The 12,147-nt window shown below is 37.0% G+C and overlaps 1 protein-coding gene across 1 annotated transcript in view; it reads left to right on the forward strand.

Moving 5' to 3' along the window:
- Positions 1 to 12,147, forward strand: part of LOC147823672 (uncharacterized) — a 239,325-nt gene that overhangs the window by 14,061 nt on the left and 213,117 nt on the right. The window contains exon 2 of the mRNA XM_087192471.1: positions 3,840 to 4,432. The gene's annotated coding sequence lies outside the window, so the exon portion shown is untranslated. The remainder of the gene's footprint in view (positions 1 to 3,839; positions 4,433 to 12,147) is intronic.

Here is a 12,147-nt window from a genome sequence, read left to right on the forward strand (position 1 = left end):
TTTTATTCCTCTTTCCCTAGCAGGTACTATTTTCCTCCAATACTATTTTTATTACACTATTATTTATGTTTTCTTATAGAACAGAGCTTTTTCGTTTTTGTAGCTTTGCTTATGCTTTTTTTATTACAGTGGAATTTTCCAAGCTCTACCAGCAAGAAAAACACCATTAACTTTAACCTCTTATTAATTCATCCCACCTATGTTATCTTAACCCTTTAAATTTGCTGTTTCACTTTTCTCCTTTATTTTCAGTTGGTGACATCACTTCCTCCTTGAGTCACAATTCACAGCCACCAGGCAACATTTCCTCCACCTTCCTCCACCTCCCTGGAAGCCCCATTTTACACTTGCTGTCTTCCATCTCAGAGGGACACAGGGTTCTCCCACTCCTTGCCTACCCTGTCCTTGTTTCTGTTCCATTTCTTTGGATCTTTTCTTTTCTTTTTCTTTGCTGTGGGGTCTTGTTATATTCCCAGGCTGGTTTCAAACTCTCAGGTTCAAGCAATCCTCTCGCCCCAGCCTCCCAGGTACAGGGACTACAGGTGTGGACCATGGTGCCAGGCTTATTTTACCATTCTCTATATCCCTTTGCTTTTCAATTTCTATGCCTCTACTGCTTCCTCTCCTTCTAGATGACAAAAATGCTGTCTAGCCATATTCTAAAAAAAGCTGACAAAAACTTTCCTGACTCTTGTACTGGGTTATTTGTGGTTGCCTCTCCAGGGTCCATTCGTCTTTTTCCCGGAGGCCTGGGTTTCTCTTTGGGGGTCTGTGTGGTTTCAGAGAAGTGATTTTACAGTGCTGGCTCAGGGATGGAGCACTGGAACTCATTGAAATGTTCCAGCCACGGGCTTGGGTGGAGGGAGGTTTTGGGTGAGCACATGACCTAAGGCCATCTAATCAGACTCTTACAGCTATGCTGAGGTGCTGAGACTCAGTGGGGCTCACCCATTCTAGAAGATGTTGTATACACGTATGAGGCCTGGAGTTACTTGTGGCCTGTTTTACTACCACAGTAGAAAGCAGGCCAGAGAATGATACCACACAGAGGGAAGGACAGAGACATGGAGCAGACTCAGAACACACAACGCACAAAGTTTACCTACCTACAGGGCCTTTTTACTACAGGAGCAAATGAGTTCCCATTTTGAGATGGATTTTCTAATACTTTCAGTTAGGACTCCAAACTGATTGTGGTTATTGAAATAGCCACACTTTTTTTAAATACTTCTCCTTTCACTAGGTGAAATTTAATTCAATCCCCTTCCTTTGTGACTTTCTTCTAGAAAATATAGTTTATAATTCCGAGACTAAGTCAAAGCAAGCTTGGTGACTTCCTCTTCATTCTCCCCCTGCCTTCCTCTCTGTACCCCCATCAGCTCCTCACCCCACACTTGCTCCAGGGGAAGCTCCTGTATGTAAGAAAGACACTCAAGCACCCTGAGGAGGTTTCACAGAGGCTTCTGGTCAACAAGCACAAAAAGTGAAGCCTTCTGCCAAGAAAAGTAAGAGCGAGCTTGAAAGGAAACTGGATGATCTTGTCAAGCTTTCAAATGACTCCAGCCTTGGCTGACATTTTGTAGCCTGTGAGAGACCCTGAGAGTCTTACAGTGATCAGAGAATTCCTAGTTGCCAACTAATTGCCATTTTTCAGTTTTCACCCTGCATGACTTCTGGTTACTGTACAACATTGAATAAACATATGACTGTGTCTACATACACACAAAAGAATCTTCTAAGTAGTATCACATTTTGGAAGTTTTGCACAAATGTTAACATCTGTCTATAAGTACTGTTCTGGGGTGAAATGAAAATAAATTCTCAAAGCGACAACCACAAGGAAGCTTATTTCTTCCCCTAAAAAAGCTGTAATGTGAGGAACAGAGGATACCAAACAATAAATAATTTTTAAAAATCTCATTTGAATTATAAACACCAAAAACTTCAAGGAAAATAAAGTTTCTCTATTTACTTTCTAACTTTTACATAGATTTTGTTGTTGTTGCTAAGGTTATATAAAAAGAAATGTGTATTTATCTACCAAATTTCAAGAAACATTTTTAGAGTTTACAGTAGAGATTACAAAAAAAAAATCATCTTCCCCCCGTTCAGGAAAAGATTAAGTAGAAATCACAGTAATTCAGAATTTAAATAGTAACATTAGGTATGTATTTCATTTTAAACGTAGTTAATGAGATTTCTATGTGTATCTCGATCATTGAAACAGCTCCAGTGAAAACCTCGTAAGAATTTCCACTTAGAATGTACATGATGTGTGTATTTCACCAGGAAATGTTGTAAGGAAAGTTAATTAGATTTTGAAAGCAATATACAATGCTATAATTGATAGGCATTTAATTGTTTATGGCATATGCCTGCAAGGATTTTTGTATAATCCTCATATGGGATTAAAAATCATTTCTGAAATCTTCCTTATCTTGTGAAAGAAAATAAAACCTGTCATATTTCTGTAGCTCTCACCTCATAAGAAAAATGTTGCACTATAGAAAAAGATTGTTTTTTTAAGTCTTCTATAAATTGTATAATTACATTCTTATAAAAACCACAGACTTAGATTTTAGTTTAAACAATGTTGACTTACACTGTTCCAAGAAGATTGTGGGGATATTGAATTCCCATTTCCAATTCTTATATCATGTCATGTACTGAAAGACTGAAGCTTTTGATTTGCTTGTTGCTGGGTTCACATCAATTACTTGATTCAATTACAGAACCAAATTTCACTGTCTCTTAAGGGGTAGGCATGAGCAGGTAGGTGTCCTGGTTTGTTTTGTGCTGCTACAGCTTAATATCTGGGATTGGGTAATTTATAAAAAAACAGAGATTTATTTCTTGCAGAAAATTCAAGGGGTTTCTCTGGTGTGAGAAACTGAAAGTGTAAATAGGATTAAAATGATTAAAATGAATAATTGATAATTTGAAATAGGAAGAAAAGGTTCAAAGGGGTAGGGGAAGTAGGAGGGGAAGGGGAAAGGAGAGAAGGGAAAGGAAAAATTATGAGAAAAGGAAAGAAGGGAAAGGAAAAAATTATGAGAAAAGGAAAAAATGGAAACAAAGTCTTTGTAAGGGAAGGGTGGAGCGGGTGAAGGAAGGACAGGGAATGGGGAAAAAATAAGAACCAAGATACACCATGTACAGGTACAAGCACCCAATGATAAATGTAAATGTATTGTTTACCTAAAATGTACCAATAAAAGAATTTAAGGAAAAAAAAGAAAGAAAGTTCAAGGGGACTACATCAGGTGAGGGCCTTCCTGCTATGTATACCATCACAGAGAGGCAAGAGAACACTCATGGAAGAAAAGAAGGGAAGAAGGGAAGATGGCATAACTTGGGCTCATCTTTTCACTAGAAACTTACTCCTGGGGTAATGGCATTGATCCATCCACAAGAGCAAAGCCTTTGTGATCTAATCTGAAAACCTCTGAAAGTTCTCATCTGTCAAAACTGTTGCATTGTGAATTAAGTTTCCATCACAGAAACTGTGTGTGTGTATATGTGTGTGGTGGGGAGAACATCAAACCATAGAAAACATACTTGTAAATCTGTGAAAGAGAGCTGGGCTGTCTTGGTGCCATCTTTCATCCAAATTCACCTGTAAAATCAGAAATTGGGAAGAGCCAACGTACATGCCATTGGCTGTTCTAAAGCCAACGCCATGTGTTTCAGTGAAATAACAATAACTATGTATTGAATGTTTTTTGCATGTCAAATATTATACATATATAATGTCAAACATTATACTTGGACTAGGAATATTTTTTCTAGTCCGTATAACAGCCTTGTAAGTTTATTATTTTTCTTTCCATTTTACATAGGAAAAAACCTGAGATTCCCAGAAATTGGATAACTTGTCCAAGGCAAAGTGGCAGAACCAGGATTCAAATCCAGTCTGAATCTAAGCATCACGTTCTTTCCACTAGTAAATGAGGCCTTTCAACAATGAGTGCTTCCTGTCATCCTAGAAGAACAAAAAGTACCTTTGCTTGAAGACCCTAAGTATTGCTAGATTAGAGGAAGTCTCCAGAAAACTAAACATAAACCTTTCCAGTCTGGGGAGGTCACCACACAATGGGCTGACTGTAATGAAGGCTAAGACAGGTCGAGGTATCATGCAGCAGCCTAGCCGGTCTAGAAATGGAGGCTCTGCAGAGGGGAGGTGGAGGATGAAGTAGATACAAAGAAGCAACCTCATTAAGAAGGCTTCACACTTGGACTATCTGCTATGGACTAAAGCCCTTTAGATGATGGATGAGCATATTATGTTAATACAAAACTAAAAAGGAACATATCCAGGCAGCCATTTGTCTCACCTCCTCTGTGGAGCATAAGACATATAAATTCCTTACACAAAGCAGAAATGAAAAGATTGAATGTGGCCTTGCCTTTGCTACTATCTTTGGAAACTTGGGTGAGTTATTTAACTTCTTTGAACTTAATTTTCCTAAGAGATAAACCCATCTTTTTATTATGAACCTACTCCTGAGATAATGCCATTAATCCATTCATGAGAGCAAAGCCCTGTGGCCTAATCACCTCTTAAAGGTCCCATCTCTCAAACCTGTTGCATTGGGCATCAAGTTTCTGATGCAAGAACTTTGTGTGTTTAAGTATGTGTGGGAGGGGGAGCTCATCAAACCAAGTATAAGCATTGCTGATTGTTAAATTCCACTTAGCTCTAAAGTTCTATGCTTCTATTAATAGCAGTAATTATATGATATTGTAGTCATGCAGTTTTTGACAAGGTGAGGCGTTCACATGCATTGGTGTTCTTAGTTGCAGATAAGAGACTTTCTGAGAAAGTAAGTAATGCTATGGAGCCAGAATCAATGCCCAACCCCAGGAGGGTAGTTTTAAAGGACACCCCACTTCTTCCTAGGCCTGGTACTTAATATCTATTATGCTAGAGCCTGAGAGTAGACCTACTTCAGCAACAAGGAGATCTACTGTTCCTGACCATGGCCATCACCTTTGTATTGCTCACTTGCCTTCTGGTCTGGTTCAGAGTATCTTCCATCAGGGCTTGGTAGAAACTAGATTACATGTAGAACTTGAGCTTCCAGGTGGTCTTGAAATATTTTGCTTTCCAGAGTCCTCTGAAGTACAGGAAACTGTGTTTAAAGATTAAGTGCCCGTTAAGTAAGAGTGTGTGTAGTGCTTGGTACAACTTGTTACATTGCAGTACAAAAATAGAGAAGAGAAAAAATATAGGCACATTATGAGCCTATTTTTATGTATAAGTCATGTGTCCTTTAATGACTGGGATACTTCTGAAAAATGCATGGTTAGGCAGTTTCATTGTGTTAACATTATAGTGTTACATACACAAGCTAAGAAGGCTAGACTGTTGTTAGCAATATAATCTTATGGAACCACCATTGCCTATGTGGACCTATGTTGAATGAAATGTCATTATGTAAAACATGACTATATATAAAAATATACAGGACCAGAGATGTAGCTCAATGGTAGAGCACTTGCTTAACCTTTACCAGGCCCCAGGTTTGATCCTAAACTCTGAAAAAAAAAAACAAAAACAGCCTGAAGGTATACACTAAAACTTCTGTGGTACTTTGCATTGATGAGAATTAGTGTATTCTTTTTGCTTCATGACACAGGGTAGTATCTCACCTTTTGGTGTCTTGTAGGCAACTGTCTTCAAGAATAACTTTAAAGGATATGCAAACCATGATTCCGATTCAGATAATCTTATCCAATTTCTAGAAATATTTGATTCAATACCTTAATGGAGACTCATGGACAAAATAATAATAATGTCAGAGAAGTAAAAAGGAGCTTGGAAGAAGCAGTATAATTTAAAGCAGTTTCTTCCTCCTCTTCCTCATGTCGTGTCTCTCGTTGCCCATATTAAAACAATAGAAAAGTCATAATTTTTCTAATGAAGTAAAATCAGTGGTTATGCAGTTTATTGTTTAATCAAAGGTAAGTTTGAATTACAAATTATTTGCATGAAGGCCACACAAACTTGCATACAGGAATGATCAAGCAGAATGAAAGATAGAGGTGGAAAGAGAAGTAGAGCTAGCTCATGTGGGACTTTGAGTACTGTGTTAAGGAATGGAGACTCAGTTGAATCTTGTGCCCCTCTAATTCTCTCAATGGGTGATGACTTTTTTCCAAATAGAAAAATGCTAAAATATATTCGATCTATCTCATAAACTTGAAGACTCATTTTGAACTTGGGACAGTAACATAAACTTTCTAAAGCAATATATAATTACTATTCATAAAACTTTGTTTAAACAATTTATTTAGTGCCATGGAGAATTCAGTGAACTATTTGTTTCGGTGTTAGATTTCTATAGTGGCTGTCTTTTAAAAATTCCCAATATGATTAAATCTAGTTATTTTTTTAAAGTACATGCTGTATACAGGCACATTGTTAGGGTTTGAGAGGTACAGCGATTAAGAAAGTTTTTTTTTTTTATCCCAGAGAGTTAACAGTTGACTTAAGGTAACCAAGACATTCATAGAACCCTGCAACACAGACTATAACATGAGATAGTATAATACAAGAACACAGGAGCCCAGATAAGGGGAAGACCCCAACACAAGGATACCAGAACAGACAGTTTGGTTTAGTAGGTGTAGGAAGATAGTGGGGTAGGATATTGGCAGAAAGAGCGGGTGACATAGAGAAGCCATTAGCAAGCCAGTCACCACTATGATTGTGAACTTATTCCCCTAGGGAAACTGAGAAATGATATGGACACAACATAAAAATTATTTCTCCAATGAAACAAAGGAGCCAAGGTGTTTATCACCAACCTCCACCAGTTGTAGATCACAGTCTTTTTTCAGGAAGTTACTTCTCAGCACTTCTAATCTGCTGAGCAAGAGGCAGAGTGGTCTTCAGTCGGAGACGTGCTCCAAGTGGCAGCTGGGAGTCCACTTGTGAGTCCTGAGGATAAAGTTGCAGGCACATGGGTGGGGATTTCCTGTGTATGCTCCAGGAGATTACTTCTGAAGCTATAGGGATGTAGAAATCTCAATACTTAAGGGAGGATATGATGTTTCAACTGAGCCTTTAGATGTCAATAAATACACAAAGGAAAAAGCCATTCCAGATATGAGGAATAGTTGGAACAGGACTCAGAAGACAAAGTTCAGTATAGGCGTAATTATGTTTTGTTTTTCCCCTTACTATTTCTTATTTTTATTGCTGTCTAGTATTTCATTGTGTTAACTCTGCTTAATCATTACACTGTACTTAAACATCTAGGTTGTTTTTCAAATTTATTGTAAGAAATTTTCATTCAATTAACAAATACGTATTTCACAAGTACAAAGGTGGGCAAGTCAAATACTTTCCCATGTGGAGAAGACTTTTTATTGGAGGTTAGGGGGCACTGTTGAAACACAGCTATGGCAGATGAGCCGGGTAATGGTAGTCCACAGTGGTTCTACCTTGGGAGAACAATAAGGCAAATCAGATGGCTAGCTGTGAGGTCTTTGCAGGCAAGACACTGACTTTTTTCATTTAAAACCTCTGTAGCTATCACACTACCCAGGACTTGTATATGTGAAGTAAAGCATGTTAGTTATTGGAGAAAATCCCTAACAGAGTGTAAAAGGGTAATAAGAGAACTCCAGTTTAGATTCCTGTAAAAGAATCATTGTGATTCCTACCACTCTTCCTTCTGTAAGTTTCTTCATGTCCTAAGACATGAAATTTATTTATTTATTTATTTATTTATCTTTTTTTTTGCGGTACAACATGAAATTTATTTCTCAGATGTTTTCTTCTGTGAGGTATTGCATTCAGGAAGAAATGCTTCCTTTGAAAATGATCAGCTAAGGCCACACTTTCATGATGTTATTAGAATATGTAAAGTCATTTCTTTAAATGTTTGAAACATTGTTTACTGCAGGAGTCTTCACCACCTGTATCCTTATAGAAACACCTGCAGAGGCTTCTGTTACATTTTAGTTAGCAGTTGCATAGGTGTTTTATCTTGTTAAGTTTTATCTGTCACTTAAATAGTTCATGAATCATTTTATATGCTTTTCATGTAAAACTGCAGGTTAAGCTCATTCACCATAGATTCAATCTCCTGCCAAATTTAGGAAGCCTCCTTTAAAATTTATTCCCAAATTTTTATTTTCTTACTAAGATCCACTTTTAAGGTCTCTTCCTCTTCCTCCTCTTCTCTTCTTTTTTCTCCTCCTCCTAATCTTCCTCCTTCTCTTCCTCTTGCTCCTTCTTCCCTGCCTCTTCTTCCTCACCATCTTCTTTCTCTCCTATTTTCTTTTCATAACTAAAATCAATAACTGAAATTTTCCCAAGGCCATTTTTACAGATTAAATAATTTTATTAATACAAAAACTAGTGAGCGATGAGCAACAAACTAGAAAGCCACTTTGGTGTATGTGTTGTGGGCAGCAAGCTGAGCTCATTCTTCAGCTGAGTGACTCATGCCCTGAGTGACTCTTGATCAGCAGAATCACAAATTACTCCAGCAATGGAGCTTCTTCTGACAAATAGCTAACACTGAAAATGGTAATATTACAAATGCCAGACTCTGCTCTAGTATTTTCCAAACTGCCTTCAAAGGGGCAGTAGATTTCCTCGAATTGCTAATAGGTGTTTTATATAAAATTATTCTATTGTTAAATAATTTGAGAAATATGTCATATTCTACCTTCCTTTTGGAAACTTCCTGAAACACATTAGTATATTACAGCTTTCTAACATTATTTAGCATTAAAACCTTTCAGAAAGAAAATAGGTACTTTCTTAATTATAAAGTACCTAGTAGTCCTTAGAAGTGTTGTAAAGCATATCCTTCAGAAAAGATTGATCTACATGTATTCCAAGGAATTACTTCCTTGGGTTTACAAAATAAGAAGGCACAGGCAGCTTCTTCTATGTGCTACCAATGGATTCCAACACTATTTAAGTACTTATGACTGTTTCTACCACTAATTGGTCTTGTCCTGGTTATCATTGTTGTTCACACTATTGCTAATTCATAGATAAACTTCAACCAGTATTTCTTAGTCAAGTAGTTTTAACACATGATTCTCAGAGTGTGCTTCTGCACCAGAACCATCTGAGTCACCAGAGAACTTGTTAGAAATGCAAATTTTCAGCCCCATGCCTAGTACAGTAGGACCTGGACAGCAGTGAGCAGAATGATCTGTGTCTTAATAAGCCTGTCAATTAACTCTGATGCATGCTAAAGTTTAAGAACCATCAGCTTAATATAGTCAAGACTTTTGCTTTCTGCTCAGCAAGGATAACAGAGACTAGATTAATCTTTCTACCTGAAAGAACCAAAAAGTTAGGCAGGGTCCATGGAACAATGTTTCTCAGCCTTTTGACTTGAAGCAGCACAGGATAGTGATTCCTGAGAAACAGTTAACAAAGGATGTACCTATGAATGCTCCAGCTACTTCCTGGGGATATCTTTCAGGGTGAAGTTAGAATGAGGGCACCTAAGTAGAATATGACCATCTATCTCTTTGAGGTAAGATATGTTGGAAGTCCAGGGAGATCAAGGGAGATAAAATTTGCAACTCACAGTAACAGGCAAAAGAGAGCTTCAGAGAATGACAAAATCCAGAGAGTTGCAGAGAATCTCCCTCAAGTTTTTAGTACAGTACTGATCAGTGCATTAGTATGAGGAAACTATCCAAAGCTGGGAAAGATCCACACAAATGGAAGAGAGAGAAATAATCCATACAATTCATACAGGGCTGAGGATAGTTTCTATTCTACCAGCCAGAGAGGATGAATCTTCTATGGAGTAAAAAGTAATGAGTCCATGAGGTAATGTATCTATAAGGTATTGTTTCAGTAGTGAGGCAAAATTAGCTCTCAAGTGTAGCCATCTCTGATCCTCACTAATAAAGCTCAAAAGCAAGTCTTGAAAGGATCAAACTGTTTCCAAATAACCTAACTGCATCCCAGAACAAAGTTCAAGAATATTGATATAAAAATTCACAATGACATGTATTGAATAAATATTTACCAGGCACATACACACACACACACACACACACACACACACACACACACACACACAAATGGGAAAATACAATCCACAGTGAAAAATCAATAAATATAAACAGATACACAAATTGATACAGATGATAGATTAATAGGAACATTAGAATAATTGTAACTATATTACACATATTCACATGGTAAAGAAAGTAATGTTTACCCATGTTTAGGTAGATACATGGGAAGTATAAAAAAGAACCAAATTGAATTTCTAGAGATGAAAATACAATGTTTGAGATGAAAAATACAATGTAAGATCTACAGAATTCAAAGTTAAATAATGACATAGCAACAGAAAATATCTAAAACAGAACACAGAGGATAATAAGATGGAAAAATAAGAATAGAATATGAGTGAGCTGTGGGACAATTTTAAATGACCCAGAACATGTAATCAGAGTCCAGAAATTTTCCAAAGGGCATAAAAACTATAAATCTATGAACAAAAAACATGAAAATAGCACCAATAAATACATAAATTGCTTAATACTAGTGATAATGAAATTTTAATAGCCAGAGGGGACAGTACAGTATATGGGGCGGGGGGGGAATGGTGATAAGAATGATGGCAGACTTCTTGTCAAAAGCAATGCAAGCTACTGGACAGTGGAGCCATATCTTTAAAGTACTAAAAGAACAATCTGTCAACTTAGAATTCAAAACCCAGCAAAAAATCACCTTACAAAATGAAGGTGAAATAGTTTTTCATACATATAAAAGCTGGAGGAAATTCACCATAGAAGACTTAAATAAATGTTAAAAATAAATCTTCAGGAAAATGGAAAATGATACTATAAAGAAATCTTTATCTACAAAAGAAAGGGAGAGTGCTATTCATAGTACAAAGTAGATAAATAGAATATTTTTTCCTATTTTAAAAATGTGTTTAAAATATATTTGACTGTTTAGCCAAATGTAGTGGTTCATACCTATAATCCTAGCAATTTGGGAAGATGAAGCAGAAGGCTTGTAAGTTCAAGCCCAGCCTGGGTTAATTTGCAAGACCCTGCCTCAAAAAATAAAAAAGGGCTGGGGATGTAGCTCTGGATGAAGGCCCTAGGTTCAATCTCTAGTACCACAAATATACATACATATGTAAATTTAAAAAGATGTTTGACTATTTAACAAGGAAAAATTACAATATATACACTGCATTTTACAGTTCAGAATGTGTGTAGAAGTAATATGTACGACAAAAGCATAAAAGCCTGAAGTGGGGGGAGTACAGTAGTAAGGTTTTTGCACTATGTGTGAAGTGGCATGTTATTACGTAGGTAGATTGTAGTAAGTTAAGGATGTATATGACAAAACCTAAAGCAAGAAAGCAGTTATAACTAATAAGCCTGCAAAAGAAATAAACAATCATAAAAATAATTAGTTCAAAAGAAGACAATATGAAAAAGGGAACAAAGAACAGATGAGTCAAATAATATGCAGATAGCCAGATGGGGAACTTAAACCCAAGCATATCAATATACACTTAGCTAAACTCTTAGGCAAGTAAACAAGTTAACTTTGATCTCCTATCTGCATTAAATTTCTCCCACAAGTTGTACAGCAAAGATTAGAAACTTGAACTAATCGTGGTTACAACAGTAAAGCGATCTTGGCAGGGATTCCTTTTCTGACTTAAGCATATTACAGAAAGATGTCTAACAAGTTCAGCCAAGAGACATTGTGCTGAAGGCACTTTTCATTTCTTTCTTCACAGAGCACTTACATAATTCAGGTTGCTTTAGCATAACAACCCCGGCACAGTGTTCAAAAGGGATTAGTGCAATAACTATCCCCTGTATCACAAGGCTGAGGCTTAGAAACAGTATTAAAAGGACTTTCCTTTGTTTTCCTGTGACTCAAAGAAACTCTGGAGAACTTTGGGGCCAAACATGCTTTGTTGGATGGTGTCTGCTTTTTTGCAGTCTATTGCTGGAGGATTACCTAAAGCACCTCAGCTGTGACACGCTGTCCTCACTCTGAATACATTTGATTCTTTTTGGTTCCTATCTTCCTTCTGGTTCCAGCTCTTTTTCTAATGATGCATCTTCTTCCCAGAACACTTTCTCACATGCCGATCTTGCTTACTTAGTTAACTCCCA

Source organism: Heterocephalus glaber, unplaced genomic scaffold, assembly GCF_053883595.1.
Source record: "Heterocephalus glaber isolate CG9 unplaced genomic scaffold, H.glaber_assembly_v1.0 deba00001571, whole genome shotgun sequence".
Taxonomy (NCBI): domain Eukaryota; kingdom Metazoa; phylum Chordata; class Mammalia; order Rodentia; family Bathyergidae; genus Heterocephalus; species Heterocephalus glaber.